This window comes from Spermophilus citellus (genome assembly GCF_964194105.1).
Source record: "Spermophilus citellus genome assembly, chromosome: 6".
NCBI classification, from domain to species: domain Eukaryota; kingdom Metazoa; phylum Chordata; class Mammalia; order Rodentia; family Sciuridae; genus Spermophilus; species Spermophilus citellus.
In genome coordinates this window covers 133,990,783-134,008,766 of record NC_138187.1, presented here as the reverse complement: position 1 = coordinate 134,008,766, position 17,984 = coordinate 133,990,783, and the positions used below count along the sequence as shown (strand labels likewise).

The 17,984-nt window shown below is 37.5% G+C and overlaps 1 protein-coding gene across 10 annotated transcripts in view; it reads left to right on the top strand.

Moving 5' to 3' along the window:
* PPP1R12B (protein phosphatase 1 regulatory subunit 12B) overlaps positions 1 to 17,984 on the top strand; it is a gene marked incomplete at its 3' end in the record, with an annotated part of 222,463 nt that overhangs the window by 112,787 nt on the left and 91,692 nt on the right. The gene's annotated exons all lie outside the window — the stretch shown is intronic.

Genomic DNA, 17,984 nt, shown 5'->3' with positions numbered 1-17,984 from the left:
TGCCTTTTTCATCCCGTGTGTTAGTAATTTGGGTTCTCTCTCGTCTTCTCTTCGTTAGCATGGCTAAAGGTCTGTCGATCTTATTTATTTTTTCGAAGAACCAACTTTTAGTTTTGTTAATTTTTTCAATAGTTTCTTTTGTTTCAATTTCATTGATTTCCGCTCTGATTTTAATTATTTCTTGCCTTCTGCTACATTTGCTGTTGTTTTGCTCTTCCTTTTCTAGGGCTTTGAGATGAAGTGTGAGCTCATTTATTTGTTGGTTTTTTCTTTTTTTGAGGAATGACCACCAGGCGATGAATTTTCCTCTTAAAACTGCTTTCATTGTGTCCCATAGATTCCGATATGTTGTGTCTGTATTTTCATTTATCCCTAAGAATTTTTTGATTTCCTCCTTTATGTCTTCTGTAACCCATTGATCATTCAGTAACATATTGTTCATTTTCCATGTGATGTAGGATTTTTCCTTCCTTCTTTTATCATTGATTTCCAGTTTCATGCCATTATGATCAGATAAAATGCATGGTATTATCTCCACCCCTTTATATTTACTGAGGGTTGCCCTATGGCATAATATATGGTCTATTTTTGAGAAGGATCCATGTGCTGCTGAGAAAAAAGTATATCCACTTGATGATGGTTGATATATTCTATATATGTCAGTTAAGTCTAGGTTATTGATTGTGATATTGAGTTCTATAGTTTCTTTATTCAACTTTTGTTTGGAGGATCTGTCCAATGGTGAGAGAAGTGTGTTGAAGTCACCCATAATTATTGTGTTGTGGTCTATTTGATTCTTGAACTTGAGGAGAATTTGTTTTATGAATGTCGCAGCACCATTATTTGGTGCATAAATATTGAGAATTGTTATGTCTTGTTGGTGAATGGTTCCTTTTAACAGTATATAATGTCCTTCTTTATGCCTTTTGATTAACTTAGTCTTGAAGTCGATTTTATTCGATATGAGGATGGACACCCCTGCTTGCTTACGAGGACTGTGTGCGTGGTATATTTTTTCCCATCCTTTCACCTTCAGCCTGTGTGTGTCTTTTCCAATCAGATGTGTCTCCTGGAGGCAGCATATTGTTGGATTTGTTTTTTTAATCCATGATACCAGCATATGTTGCTTTATTGGAGAGTTTAAGCCATTAACATTCAGAGTTACTATTGATATATGGTTTGTACTTCCATCCATGTTTGATTATTTATCCTTTTTTTAAAAAAAAATTTAGTTTGTTTCTCCATGATTATCTTTCCCCTCACCCTCTGTCTTTACTGACGCACTTCCCACTGATGGTTTTGGTTATTGTTTTTCATTTCTTCCTCGTGTAGTGTTTTGCTCAAAATGCTTTGCAATGCTGGTTTTCTGGCTGCAAATTCTTTTAACTTTTGTTTATCATGAAAGATTTTTATTTCGTTGTCATACCTGAAGCTTAATTTTGCTGGATACAGAATTCTTGGTTGGCATCCATTGTCTTTCAGTGTTTGAAATACATTGTTCCATGACCTTCTTGCTTTCAGTGTCTGTGATGAAAAATCTGTTGTTAACCTTATTGGTTTACCCCTGAATGTAATCTCTCTCCTTTCTCTTGTAGCTTTTAATATTTTCTCTTTGTTCTGTATATTGGATATCTTCATAACAATGTGTCTTGGCGTTGGTCTACTGTGATTTTGTGTGCTCGGTGTCCTGTATGCATCTCCAATTTGTATATCTGTTTCCTTTTTTATTTCTGGAAAGTTTTCTGTAATTATTTCATTCAGCAGGTTACTCATTCCCTTGGTTTGAATCTCTGTACCTTCTTCTATCCCGATGACTCGTAAGTTTGGTTTTTTTATGTTATCCCATAACTCTTGGATGTTTTTCTCGTGATTTTTTACCAGCCTTTCTGAGTTGGCTAGACTCTTTTCAAGATGATATATTTTGTCTTCATTATCTGACGTTCTGGCTTCTACTTGCTCCACTCTGTTAATGATACTCTCAATTGAGTTTTTAATTTGGTTTATCGTTTCCTTCATTTCTAGAATTATTGTTTGATTATTTTTTATAATCTCTATCTCCTGATAAAGATGCTTAACTTCTTCTTTTATCTGTTTATGTAATTCATTCTCAATGTGTTCTTTCGCTGCTTGAATTTGCTGTCTTGTTTCCTCTTTAAGGTTCCATTCCATTTGTCTAAGGTGTTCCTTGAGTTCTTTATATGACCATTTTTCTGATGACTCTAGGTCCTCCTGAATGTTCAGGCTGTCCTGCATTGTTTGTACTCCTTTTCTTCCTTGCTTTTTGAAGCTGCTCATGTTACTTCTTGTTCTGTTTGACTGCTGAGTTACTGTTTACTCCTATAAATTTATTTGATGCTTGGGAGGAAAGGTATTAGAAGGGAAGGGAAGAAGTCACTAAAGAGAATGAGAGTAAGCAGGTAGAATTCAAGGAAGGGGGGATAAGATAATTGAAAAGAAATGAAAAGACAAAAGAAGAAAAAAAATAGGAAATAAAAAAAGAAAAAAATTAAAAAAAATTAAAATTAGAAGAAAAAAAATTAAAAAAAATTGTAAAAAAAAACATTTAAAAAAACAACAAGAAAGAAAAATGAAAATGAAAGAAAAACCCAAATCAAAAAAAAAAGAGAAAAGAAAAAAGAAAAAAAACCTAATGAATGCAGTCTTAGAGTTTGATTAACTTCTCTTCCAGTAGGTGGCGCTGTGCCCACCAGGCCAAGTTTCTCCTGTCAATATGCGGGAACCAATCACTGTGCAGCAGCTCCTCCCAGACTGGGCGAGTCTCCAATCCTGAGTGCCTAGGGCCTCCTCTTGTGTCTAGTCACTTCCCACTTTTCCTCTAGCCAGGCCCCTCTCACGGGTGCCGCTCACCACAATACTGGCTACACGCCAGTTCTGCTGCTCCCGGGAGCACTGTTTTCATGAACGACTGGGCACACTCTCCCAGTTTGCCATTCCCTCAGACCCTAAGTTGGTAGAGCTTGGGGCTGAGAATCCTCAGCGAATTTTACTTGCCCTCCGGTAGCCACGCCCCCGGTAGCTGGTGCAAGAGACCTCAGCTGTCAGCACTGGTGGGAGCGGTAGTTCCGCGTCGTGGGTCCCACGCCACCTCTGATTCCCTCTGTCTGGCTATTGCGCTCACGGGAGAGCTGGGAGGGGCCCTTAAGGTTTCCCCGATGTGTGGAGAGGGAAGGCTAGGGAATTACACACCTGTAGCCGCAGGTTTCAATGAAGTTATCTCCTCCGCCGAAGTCTGATGACGTCAGTTCTCTGCCATGGTGGTATCTCTCACAAATGGCGACAGTTCGTTTCCCTTTGCCGGGTGACCAATGCAACGGGTGGGTCCTTACTGTCTCTCCCAAGCCCCGTTTCAAACCTGTGGCCACTACCTATGAAGGCTCAGTAGGCATTTACCTCCATAGGATCAGAAGTGCTGACCAGTTGTTTCAGCCGGATGGATTAGTGCTGAGTCACAGCTGTTTGTCTGCGGGAAGCAGGCGAACGGGAGCTTGAATTCGGCTGATCCGGGCTCAGTGTGTGTTCTGAGAGGCCCAGACTGTTCGCCCCAGATCCACGTCAGCTCAGCATTGCCTAGTGATCCTGAGCAAACAGATTTAGGTTGTTTTCGACTCCCTATGCCTGCATAGCTGAAGAGGTCAGAGACTTGATCTCTCTGCGCCTGCCGCCATGTTGGAATCTTTGACAAGTTTTAGATACGAAAAAGATTTTCCAGAAAGTATATGTTCAGAAGCAGTTCAGTGCTTTATTAATTCAGGAAGCCTAAGTCGGGAATCAGGGCTGGAGGAAGGCCTCCGCATGGTGCCGGGATGTCCGGGTCCGGAAGCTGACTTGTTGTATAGATTGTTTTAGTGTTGTGACTGGAGGAGAAGGAGAAGGTAGGTGAGAGGAATAAGATACGAAGTGTTCAGAATAACTGCTTTTGGAACTTCTTTTTTTTTTCTTCATATTCTTAATGAATTTAAACATGTGCTTTGATCTAAGAATCAGACCAAAGAGGTTGTTACAGAAGACAATTAAGAAATTCAAGAAGTAGGATCTCTCTCTCTCTCTCTCTCTCTCTCTCTCTCTCTCTCTCTATCTCTCTTTAATTTTTATTAGTTACCGATGGACCTTTATGTATTTATTTGTTTATATGTTGTGCTGAGAATCAAACCCACGGCCTCACACATGCTAGGCAAGCGCTCTACCACTAAGCATGACCCCAGCCCCAAATTTTCTCCTTTTAAAAGGAAATTGGTATTGGTACTATTATTCTTAAATTGGATGGTAAGAATACGCAGGTAGTGATTGTATTCTTTTTTGTTTTAAATTTTTTATACTATATATTTTAAATAAAAATTGTCAGGTATTTAGGGCAATTAGAGAGAGAAGCCAGTTTATATAGGTGAAGGGCACTTTGCAAACTAAACTGGACTTTGAAGAAGAAATTATAAAATGAAGAGGGAAATTTGATGAGGTCTGTGTAAAAGCTGTTTATTTACCACAGACTTTACAATCAGATGAATATTCATGAAAGTAAACATTTTTCTCCATCTATAAGATGAGAAGCTTCCTAATTGATCTTGTATATGCAGAGGACCAGTTTCTGAGCAAAATTCAAAATCATGCTAAGCCAGGCAGTCTCGAAAATCCTGCTGACAATTATTGCTCATTTTAGTCCTGTGGAGAGAATACTCATCAGGTTCTTCTAAAAATGTTTGTTTACTTATACAAGGTCTTGGTATGTTGCTGAGATTGTCTTTCAACTCCTTATCCTCCTGTCTCAGCCTCCCCAAGCCACTATGGCTACCTTTCATCAGGCTCTGAATTCACCTTACCCAGAACTGTACTATTCTCCCTATCCTTCTCATCCTTTTCTTTCTACTCTTCCTGTATTTTATAGCCTTAGTAATTGCATCAACTTACCCAGATATAAAACTTAGACATTTCCTGAATTCATTCTACCTTAACAGTCCTCTTCCTTTGTCCATTCGAAACCTTTTCCCTGGAATGTGGTTCCCCCCACCCCTCACCTTCTCTACTTAACACATTATTCATGCATAAGAACTCCCACAGATTAAACCCTACTGCTCACTATCCTGCTCCCCATCTCCAGGCTGAAATCAGATTTGTTCTTCAGTAGTACTATTATTCCGACTGGTTTAATCAGGTAAATAATATGTTGTTGCTCTTCATTCGCTACACTGTGAACTTTGTGGTGCTGCTTTTCTGTAGGGTTTTCTTCTCACCCCAGAGCCTAATACATAGATGTGTCAATGTTGAATAACATTTTCTTAAATGAAAATAAGCCCTGTGTTGTAATCATCTATGTCCATAAGATGGCAGCAGAGGAATGTCAATTGATCTTGGGTGCATTGCTCCTGAAGTCCCTGTTTTGTGTTTGAATCAGTTTTCAGATGAGCTTTATCTCCCCCATTCCATTTTAAGTGTATTGATATAAGAAGTGCAAATATTTTCTGAAATGTGGAGGCCCTTTGTGAACTTCCACTTTGGTGTTTCTTCAAAATAGAGAAGCAGGCACAAGGTTAAAAAGAAAAAACAAAAAACTCCCTGGGTTGCAAGAAGGATACCTCATTTACCCTTCAGCAAAGCATACAACTTATGCCTTCTTAGGCAAGCCATGTAACTCCCCTAGTCTGAGTTTCTTAATTGGCAATTTGGTGAAGTTAGGAGATCTATAGATAATATTAGATTCTAAAAATCACAGAATTCCAAACCATCAGTGACTCTCACCATTTGTGTGCTCCATGTTGTGCTAAGAACAGTGGGTTATGATAAGAAAGGCATATGCCCCACGTTGTACCATCAAGATTCAGTACATCAGGGCTGGGGTTGTGACTCAGTGGTAAAGCACTTGCCTAGAATGGGCTTGATTCTCAGCATCACATATAGATAAATAAAAGTCCACCAACAACTGAAAAAAATTTTTTTAATCTAAAATAAAAATATTCAATAATCAAATTTACACATAGCAAACCACGAGTACTTATTAGAGAATAATACATCCTTGAGTGCAAAATTGTATTCAAGTAGGTATGTTAGGAGTTCAGAGAAGGTGAGTGGTATAGAATGGAGTGTCTAGGTAGCAGGGTGCAGTGGTGCATGCCTGTAATACCAGAGATTTGGAGAACCAAGTGAGAAGTTGTCTTACAGGCCACCTGTCCAGTTTTGGGTAAGGATGCTGGGTTAAGAAGTTTATCGTTGGGAGAGTACTAGAGTATTGGGTATGTATATTTCTATTTAAAGAAGTTTTTAAAAATTGGAATTAGCTGACAGCAATTGCATGAATCATTTCTGATTCTACTTTAAACAATTCATTTTGTTCCTTAGAGTCTCTTAGATAACCCTGGGCAATATACTGACCCAGTTCTTTAATTTATTTCCTCTTAGGAAATTTTAGTCTTCTAACCTGAAAGGGAAATAGGATATGATTCACAATCCCTGTGCACTTATGCTGAAAATGGGTTACTGATCATTGACATGTAAATAAAATATAGTAATAGCTGAAAGATCCCTCAAGAACCAAGTTCCTTTATAATGAAGCTGATGGTGTTTAAAAGAAACTACTTGGCACACAAAATTCATAAATAATGGGAAGCAAAACTGTAAGCTTAGCTTTATCTATGACACAGATTTCCCTGTGTAAAGACCATTTGTCCTTGACAGGTGCTTGTCTTTCCCATCTTGATAGAACTCACCTTTAGCCCTGCACTGCCCTCTGGTGTTGCCATATTTCACTTTTTCCTCTGCTATTAGTCTTTGAAAGTCCTCTAATTTGCCAGGCACAGAGGTAGCGGTGCATGCCTATAATCTCAGAGGCTCAGAAGCCAAGGCAAGAGGATTCCAAGTTCAAGGTCAGCCTCCGAAATTTAGTGAGACCCCTGTCTCAAAATAAAGAAAGGGCTGGGGATGTGGCTCAGTAATAAAACACCCCTGCGATCAATCCCTGGTACAAAAAAGTTGGGGGGACTCTAATTTCACTTTATCCACTTCCTGGCCTCCTTTTTGCTCTTCTATTAGAAGAGAAATTCTGCCACACCTGCATATCCAGTGAAATTGCTCTGCTAAATGGTCCTGTGAAGATCCTTGTATCAGATTTCATGGTCACTTCATCTTTTACCTTGAACTTTCAGCAACATTTTATAATTTTGACTATTACTTTCTTAAATTTTTATTCTACCATGATCTCTCTGATACCATTCTTTCCTGGATTACTTCTGTCTTTTCTGATTGCTTCTCCTTTGTGTCCCTTCTTAGCTGTTTTTCCTCTGTAACATCTTTAAACATCATTCCACAAGCGTCCTTTGTTTCTCTGTCTGTGACTCTCCCCAGCTGACCTTATCCACTCCAGCTGCTTCAGTGGTCACTTCAGTCTCTTGTCTCAAGTCCAGACTTCTCTCCCATTCTTCATAAAATGGCATGTAAAGAGCTTAGGAGAGTGCCTGACTTCTAGTGAGTATTCCATGACAAGCCATTTGAGACCATTATTTTTCTTCCCCTCTTATTTCTTTGTGTAAAGAATAGTTACAAGTTTGCATTTCTTTAAGGGTTTTTCAAGTCCTCTTTGGAAAGAGGTTATAAACAAAATAAACCAAATAAGTCTTCCCTCTGACCTTTAAAAGGTAAGAAAAAAAGTCTATTCTCATGTTTAAAAAAAAAGAAAAAAGAAAATCTTTGTTTATGGTCCTGCAGAAGTGTCACCCATTTGGGAAACTTGGAAATCAAACTAGAAACCTTTTCCTTCTCCACTACTCACCTTTAATCTGTCACCAAGTCCTGCCATTCTCAAGAATCCTTCAAGTCCCTGTCTCCTTTGTACCTGCACTGTCCAGTTGTTTCAGGCCTCCCAGCCTAGACCTTTGGCCTTCTTCCCCTCAGAGCAACCCCCCACCCCGCCCTACAGCCAGTCCACCCTCACAGTGCCACAGCAGGGATTGTTGTTCCTGCTAGGTCACTGTCTACTACTTAAAATCTGAGAAGGTGGCCCCAGGAATTGTTGTACCCCCTTGTTTTCTAGGAAGCCACTTGTTCTACTCAGATTACCCCCCTGTGATGTTTTATTCCTGAGTCTCCCAGCCAGTATCAGGTTTCCTCTCCAGAGCATTATTTGTGGCATTTTGCTGTCTTCAATTTTAATTATCACTACATAATATGTTCATCTTCCCCATAAGATCCAGTTTTCAGGCAAACCTTCAACCCTTCATTTTTTATAAGTCAAAAATGGCAAGATGGGAAGATGGCTGAATATGAAAAAAATGAATCGACACACTATTGACTAAACTTTAAAAATGGCAAATAAGCAACCATTTGGTTGGAGATTGGGGCCAAACTTAGGACAAAACTAATAGCCCAGATTCTGAATTTTTTTCATAACTTAATCCAGTAATTGTTTTGGAATACCTAACCTAGGGCAGGCTCAGTGCTCAGTATTGGTAATGTAATGACAAAGAGTGGTCTCCACCTTCCTGGAACTTGATCACAGTGGCAAGCACTGGTTAGAATATAAGGAATTTCATTCATTAGATCTTAAAGGCCCCCCCCATTTTTGTTTTCTGTTTTTTATAATCTACAATCTATTGTAGTGGCCAATGTCTAACTTAGTGGGCTAAGGTAATTGTTATATTACATATTATTTTTAAATTTGAATGAAAATTCTATGCATTTCTTCAATAGTACATTTTAAATTTTTTTCTGCAATTAAAAAAAATCCCTTAGCTGGTGGGAAGTGATGGCTATAAAGTGGCATGAGGGAATTAGAGGGATGATGGAACTATTCTCTATCTTGATTATGGTGGTACAATACATGGGACTGTGTGCATTTGCTAAAACTCTCAGACCAATATACTAAAAAGGGCAAAGTTTCCTGCATGTAAATTATACCATAGGAAACATGACTTTAAACAGTATCACTGAGTTTTGACTTAAAAACTCAAAAAGTTAAGTTAAAAAGTTTTAACACATAATCATTGCATATGTTTATCAGGTGCAGTGTGACATTTCAATACATGTGTACAATGCGTAATGATCAGACCAGGGCAAATGGTGTATCTCTCACCTCAGACATTTATCATTTCTTTTTCTTTTTTTCTTTTTTTTCTTTTTTTTCTTTTTTTTATTGTTGGTTGTTCAAAACATTACATAGTTCTTGACATATCATATTTCACACTTTGATTCAAGTGGGTTATGAACTCCCATTTTTACCCCGTATACAGATTGCAGAATCACATCAGTTACACTTCCATTGATTTACATATTGCCATACTAGTGTCTGTTGTATTCTGCTGCCTTTCCTATCCTCTACTATACCCCCTCCCCTCCCCTTCCCTCCCCTCTTCTCTCTCTACCCCCTCTACTGTAATTCATTTCTCTCCCTTGTATTATTTTTCCCTTCCCCCTCACTTCCTCTTGTATGAAATTTTGTATAACCCTGAGGGTCTCCTTCCATTTCCATGTAATTTCCCTTCTCTCTCGCTTTCCCTCCCACCTCTCATCCCTGTTTAATGTTAATCTTCTTCTCATGCTCTTCGTCCCTACTCTGTTCTTAGTTACTCTCCTTATATCAAAGAAGACATTTGGCATTTGTTTTTTAGGGATTGGCTGGCTTCACTTAGCATAATCTGCTCTAATGCCATCCATTTCCCTCCAAATTCTATGATTTTGTCATTTTTTAATGCAGAGTAATACTCCATTGTGTATAAATGCCACATTTTTTTATCCATTCATCTATTGAAGGGCATCTAGGTTGGTTCCACAGTCTTGCTATTGTGAATTGTGCTGCTATGAACATCGATGTAGCAGTGTCCCTGTAGAATGCTCTTTTTAGGTCTTTAGGGAATAGACCAAGAAGGGGAATGGCTGGATCAAATGGTGGTTCCATTCCCAACTTTCCAAGAAATCTCCATACTGCTTTCCAAATTGGCTGCACCAATTTGCAGTCCCACCAACAATGAACAAGTGTACCCTTTTCCCCACATCCTCGCCAGCACTTGTTGTTGTTTGACTTCCTAATGGCTGCCAATCTTACTGGAGTGAGATGGTATTTTAGGGTGGTTTTGATTTGCATTTCTCTGACTGCTAGCGATGTTGAGCATTTTTTCATGTACTTGTTGATTGATTGTATGTCCTCCTGAGAAGTGTCTGTTCAGGTCCTTGGCCCATTTGTTGATTGGGTTATTTGTTATCTTATTGTCGAATTTTTTGAGTTCTTTGTATACTCTGGATATTAGGGCTCTATCTGAAGTGTGAGGAGTAAAGATTTGTTCCCAGGATGTAGGCTCCCTATTTACCTCTCTTATTGTTTCTTTTGCTGAGAAAAAACTTTTAGTTTGAGTAAGTCCCATTTGTTGATTCTAGTTATTAACTCTTGTGCAATGGGTGTCCTATTGAGGAATTTGGAGCCCGACCCCACAGTATGTAGATCGTAGCCAACTTTTTCTTCTATCAGACGCCGTGTCTCTGATTTGATATCAAGCTCCTTGATCCATTTTGAGTTAACTTTTGTGCATGGCAAGAGAAAGGGATTCAGTTTCATATTGATGCATGTGGATTTCCAGTTTTCCCAGCACCATTTGTTGAAGATGCTATCCTTCCTCCATTGCATGCTTTTAGCCCCTTTATCAAATATAAGATAGTTGTAGTTTTGTGGATTGGTTTCTGTGTCCCCTATTCTGTACCATTGGTCCACCCGCCTGTTTTGGTACCAGTACCATGCTGTTTTTGTTACTATTGCTCTGTAGTATAGTTTGAAGTCTGGTATCAGTATACCGCCTGATTCACACTTCCTGCTTAACATTGTTTTTGCTATTCTGGGTCTTTTATTTTTCCATATGAATTTCATGATTGCTTTCTCTATTTCTACAAGAAATGCCGTTGGGATTTTGATTGGCATTGCATTAAACCTATAGAGAACTTTTGGTAATATCGCCATTTTGATGATGTTAGTTCTGCCTATCCATGAACAGGGTATATTTTTCCATCTTCTAAGATCTTCTTCTATTTCTCTCTTTAGGGTTCTGTAGTTTTCATTTATCATTTCTTTGTGTCAGAAATATTCAGAATTCCTCTATTAACTATTTTGAAGTGTTCAATTAATTGTTTTGAATCATGGTTATCCTACTACTCTGTGATTCTTCCATGCAGCTGTACCACCCCTGTACACATCAGCCATCTCTTCCCATTCTCCTTCCTCCACCCACAGAGTCTTAATTAAAGGACTTTGATACATCTGCAAAGTATAGGTGATTGGAAAATGAAGTTAATAGACCTATAGGCCTCCTCTGAAGGTAAGTCTGGTTTACCTTCTAGACCCTGCCCCCTTTAATCTTAGCTAAGATAAAGTACAGAAATCCTTGAGATTGTTAGCAAATTTTGTGTACATGTAAGTACTTTTATTCTGGGAAATAGTTATAGTTTTTATCTGATTGTTAAAGGTATTAGTGTTTAGTACAGGTTAAGAACCACAGGTATGGGAGCTTTTCCTACTCCCCCACATCCCCGTACTCCCCCGCATCCCCCGTACTCCCCCAACACTCTCCCCCGCTTTTTTTTTTCCCCCTAATAGAGGCCATGCTAGTGATTATAGCAGCTAGAAAGTAATTTCTAGGAGCTGGTGAGAATAGAGGAGTCTGTAAATCTATTAGTCTTAAGTTTTCCACATTGTGAAACATGAATATCTCTCTGTTATATGTATCTTTCGGCTTGCAAGAGTTCTTTTTATATTAATGATCACTTTTCAGGGTTAAAGGTTTTTTAACCTTAACTCTTAAAAAGTTCATTTACAAAATTATCCACCATAACTGTATTTTAAGTAGAAAATAAAAATTACATTTTCACCTACAGTAATATTACTGCTAAAATATTTATAAGTTGTTTGAGATATAGTGTTATTATACTTATTCTTTTTTTAATTATTAAACATTACAAATACCAAGTTAGTTTGATCAGGTCCCAATGTTTTGCCAAATTGCTTCAGTTCTTTTTAAATAAACTATTGAGAATATATGGCGTAAGCCCCTGTAGACCCTGGTCTCATCTCTTAACACCCTCTCTACCAGGTAGTCACCATCTGAATATAAATATCCTGAATTTGATATTTATCATTCTTAAACTTATTGTTGTTATTATTTTATTTATGCACACACAAATATTTTTTATATTTTTACACTTTGCATACATTATTTTGAAACTTACTGTTTTTACCCAGCATTCATTTTAAATGCTTATTTTAGTCTATCTTTTCTTTTTTTTCCTGTGTTAAGGTCTTCTTTTTTCTAACATTAATGATGTTACTGCATACTTCTTGTTCATATTTCTTTGTATAAATGTGCAAGAGTTTCCTAAAGGGTATATATTTTCAAATCAATTTCTGGTCTGAAGACGTGAGTATATATTGCTACCTTCTTTGTATCACTAACACTGTATGAAAGTTGCTAGTTCTTTCTACTTGACATAGGTTTTTTTTTTTAATATTTTGCCAGTCTAAGGAAAATGTAGTCGTTTCTTCTTGTTTTAATTTGCATTTTCTTGATACTAGTGAAACAACATTCCTTCCTTCCTTCCTTCCTTCCTTCCTAACCCAGAGGTCCTTAATCATTGAGCCACATCCCCCAGCCATTTTTATATCTTATTTTGAGACAGGGTCTAATTTGCTTAGGGCCTTGCTAAACTACTGAGGCTGGCCTTGAATTTGCAATCCTTCTACCTCAGTCTTCCGACTCACTGGGATGACAGGTGTGCACCACTGTGTGCAGCTAAAATAGCATTTTCTCGTCCATTAGTAGACTTTTCTGGCTTCCTATTTCGTGAATTCCTTGATTATGAGTTTTATTGATCTTTGTTGTTGTTGGGGTTGTTGGTCTTTTAAATAAAAAATGGTTTAAGCTCTTTATATTTTCCAGGTACAGATATTTTCCAAGTTAGCACCTGTAGTACTTTTTAGTTTGTTTTTTAATGTCTGTATAATTCTTTATCATATGAATGATCTGTAATTTATTTAACCATTCTCCTATTGTTTGAGAGTTACATTATTTCTAAGTACACTTTGTTTGTTGGCTTTATTGCATTGTCTTGACTAAAATAAAATTAACCATAGTGTTGAATTTGTCCTGATCTATTTTGTAGTCAGTGATAAATATTTGAGATAGTTGGCCATGTCCAGTTGGTATAGCCTGTGGGTATGCAATAAAGCAGCACTCACTGGCCTTGTGCAGGAATCTGTTATTGTTGGCATCAGCAACACCTGCTCTGACCAGTGAATTAATTGTAAAGTGACCTACATAAGTAAAAGATTGTTTTTGTGAAAGTGGCTTTGGCACTTGAGGCTGGCATGTTTCTAATGGAACCAATCAATATTCCAAAGGAAAAGAATCAAGATGATATAGAATTTATCTAAGATACATCACAGAAACACCAGACTCCCAAAAGGAGTTCTCTGAGCCGTAGTTTGGTGCTCTAGAACTTAGGGACTAGAGCAAGGATCAGCAAAATGATCTGAAAAGGACTAGATAGTAAATATTTGAAGCTTTACAAGCCATCTGGCTTTAGTTCCACCAGGGTAGAATGGCAAGCAGTGAGTATACAGCTCATCCACTGATTTATGTATCATCTAGGACTGCTTTGGCACTAGAAAGTCTGCAAAACCTAATGATTTATTATCTGGGTCTTTACAGAAAAAAAAATGTGCTGATCCCAATGCCTGCAAACTAAGTACTATTGGCATTTCAAGACAGATAATTCTGCCTAACCCAACCTTTGGGGAAAGAGAGGTCAAAATTGTCTCATTTTGAGAACTCTTGATTCACAGAATTCAGGAAATGCTGAGATTGACTGCAGGAAGTTTCCTCCTCCTGCTGGTCCTCTTCTTCACTTAAACCTCATCTCTGATGTCAGTGTTGAAATAGGTCAAAAAGACACACGAGCATTTGAATGCAATTATCCCAGACCACAAAATCAGTTAACATTTTGATATGTGACATAAACTAGATCTAGAAATCTGTAGCTAGCTTATCAAATTTAGTAGTTCTTATAGCCTCCCTCTATGTAGATTTAACCCATTTATAGCAGATCTGAAATCTTTCCCTGCATTTCTCTCATGTGTTTCCTTTTAATCTGTCTCTTCACCACCCTTTAAATTTGCCAGCTGGCTAGGCCTGAGCCTCATGTGAGGCAATGTTTATAGCTCACTTGGATGAATGCAGCAACTAGGATAGCCCAAGGGCAGATGAAATAGTATCCAGAACAAGAATGCTCTTTTGCTGTACCTCCTTTTACATGAGGAATAATTCTCCTTCCCCTGTATATCAGATGAGAAGTAGTATTGATTGGTTTGGTACACTATATAAAATATGCATCTAATGGAATGGTATTTTGGGAACTATTAGCAGCATTGGTTCTGCCGAGCCCCAAGATTTTGCCTTCCTCCCCATTTCTCCTCCCCTTCCTTCTCCTCCTCCTTTCTAGTAGCAGCTTCTTAGCAAATTACAGGCTTTGCCTCTGGGTTGTTGGATAGCAGTGGCAGTGCAAGCCTTTTCTAGTTTCCAAGGGAGACCGGGTGCTGAGACTGCAATCTTTCCCAGCAGCCACTTACCTTCCTTGCTCTTCGTCTCCACTCATCTCTTGACCTTCATTCTGCCATGCAGGCCTACGCAAGGAGGTAACAGTCTTTTCTTTGAGCTCTCTGTGTCAAAAGGGGCAAGAGGGAAAGAGGGGTGGTATGGGATAAGGCCTGTGGAGACAGCAGAGTGCAAACCTTGCAATTAGCAAAAAAGTAACTCTGAGTGTGCTGCATCAGTGAGCCTGTTCCTATTTGTTGTATCTATAAATATCTTAAAGGTGGGAGCCCCAAAACAACCTCATAAAACTTAAAGTTACCACATAAAAAATGTAAGGTTACAGTAATATTGCCTCTGGGAAACAGAAGAAAAGTGAGAACTTTGACAAGAAAATGAAATCAGTTGCTTTTAAACTTAGCTGGTGAATAAACTGTGTTCTCGACAAATTTTGTTAAGTTTATGTTGTATGAGTTGGATCTGATTTTCAGGTTTAAGAAAGGGGCTGACAATAAATGTCTTTTAATTGGATTTTTCAGGACTTCACGATTTTTTTTTTTTTTACAGTGTGGTATTCAGTAGTTGTGTGTGGCTATTTAAGTTTAACTGAAATGAAATGAAAAATCAGTTTCTTTGTTGCACTAGCCACATTTTAAGTGCTCAGAAACCACACATGACTAGTGGCTACCATATTGGGCTGTTCAGATATATAAATTTCCATTGTCACACAAAGTTCTGTTGAAAGTACAAAAGGAAATGGCATATGGAATATAGAAAATTTAGTATAGTAGGCCCTCTGTATCAATGGGTTCTGAATTGGTGGATTCAACCAACTGCAAATCAAAAAATAATCAGGGAAAAAAACTGCATCTCTTCCGAACATGCATAATTTTTTTCAGGTCAAAATTCTCTAAACAATACAATATAACTACTATTATCATAGCATTTGCGTTGTATTAGGTATTGCAAATAATCTACACATGATTTAAAGTATATGGAAGGATGTTTGTAGATTATATGCAAGTGCTGCACCATTTTATAGATAGGACTTGAGCATTTGTGGATTTGGCATGGGGGAGAGTGTCCAACTGAACCAAACACCCCTCCTTACTCAGGGAAAATGTTTATTTGGCCAGACCAATTAGTAAGCATTTTAACTGGAAGTTTTCAAGGACATTTGCCCAGAATCAGCATAAATATGGATTCACTGTGGCTTAAAGCTGAATGGGACCTTAAAAACTATAGACCAACCCCTTTATTTTATAAATGAAGAAACCAAAATCCCAAGAGATTAAGTCTTTTAAGGCAAACTAGTAATTGAAGTAGAATCCAGTTATCTGTTCTTTCTATTGTTCCATAGTATGAGCATCCCATTCCCAATTAGAGACAGTAAGTAAAACTTGAACTAAAACCTGCCTGGTTTTAGTTCAACTAAATCAACTGCATCCTTCAAAGGAGAAGTTAGTCACTCTCTTCTTTGATACGTATCATTTGTTTATGATGGACTTGTAGCATATAGATGGCAACCTCTGGAAATGTAAAAACCAGCTTTTCCAAAATACACCAGCCCCCCTGCAAAGACTGAAGCCTGACTTCCAGTCAGCTTAGTCTCAAAGTGGATTAAGGAAATTTGCCTCATCCCCGTGGTTCTCAGAGTGTAAATGAGCATCATCAGCAGAGAAATAATTAGGAATGCAAATTCTTAGATTCCCATCCTAAACCCTACCAAAGCAGAACTTCTGGGGTTGTGGAATCTAGCTCTCCAAGTGATTCTGTGGCAAGTCAAAGTTTGAGAACTACTTTTACCTAATTGCTCTGAAGGATGACATCTTCTAGTGCTGTGAGTTAAAACTACATTTTTTCATTAATTGTATCTGGAGTTAATTCAAAAGTTACTAGCTATACCAGGAAATAAAACTGATTTACCAAAAGATCAAAAGAAAAAATAGATAATAGGACCAGATCAGATAGTGATATTATCAGACATGGACTTTAAAATAATTATGATTAATATATTCAAAAAAATATAAGATGGAGGATTTCACCAGAGGATTACAATCTATTAAAAGAATCAAGTGGAAATTCTAAACTGAAAAATAACTGAAATTAGGAAATTCAATTGGTTAGTTTGCATCAAACCTGCCAAAGAGAGGATTAGATGAGACAGTAGCAGATATCCAGAATGAAATTTGGAGAAATAAAAAGATATACAGAAAAAGATAATAAATACATGAAATGTGGCCAGTCAGGCCTAACATAAGATTATAGTCTCAGAAGAAGAGAACTAACTTTTTTCATGGAACACCATTTTATAATGACTAATGATGGCACTATGGTTATGGAGACATTTTCTTGAAAATGAACCAAGTGAGCCTGTTAAGCATTTGTTGCTAATCATAAAATTTAAACTTTTAAGCAAAAATTAGAATTTTAGAAAACTTGTATATGTCACTGTAATACTGACATCTTCCTATTATGTAGATTGTTCTAAGGTCAAAGGTGGTATTAAGGAATGTCTTTTTTTAATTGTATAAATAAATGTGTCAGTATTAGGAAGATATACATAACTAGGTACACTGATATTTTGCAAATGACTAATGGAGATATAATGTTACAAAATCATGTATAGATAAGAAGATCCAAAGTGCAAGGTAGACCAATGCATCTTTTTTTAAAATATTTTTTTTAATTGTAGATAGACACAATACCTTTATTTTATATATTTAGCTTTTTTTACGTGGTGCTGGCGATTGAACCCAGTGCCTCAGGAGTACTAGGGGAGTGCTCTACCACAGCTCCAGCCCAGACCAATGCATCTTAATGTAACAGAATATGAAGAGTCTCTTAATACATTTCAGATTCCACATTGGTATAGTATCAAACAATATCCACAGTTATCTGAAAAAATAATCACAATACTCCTCATTTTTGCAACTGTATATCTGTGAAAGGCTAGTTAGTCTTGATATATTTCAACTAAAATATATTGACTGCAAAAGCAGCTATGAGAGTCTGGCTGTCTTCTATGAAGTCAATAAAGGAAAATTATAAAAATGTAAAACAAAGGCTGAGGCAAGTGGATCACAAGTTCACGGCCAGCTTGGGCAACTTAGTGAGACTCTGTCTCAAAAGAAAATACAAAGGACCGTGGTTGTAACTCAGTGGTAGAATGCTTGTCTAGCACATATGAGCTGAGTTTAGTCCCCAGCACCAAAAAAAAAAAAAAAGAAAAGAAAAGAAACAAACAACATGTAAATATATAGGAGAGAAAAGCATTCAATAAAGTTTAGTCCACCTAGTGATAAAAAAAAAAAAATTATTAGCCTGCTTCCTATAGAAATAGAAAGGAATTACTCTGATTCAATAAGTAGTATCTAAAGAAATCTTACAACAAACATCACATTCATTGGCAAAATACTG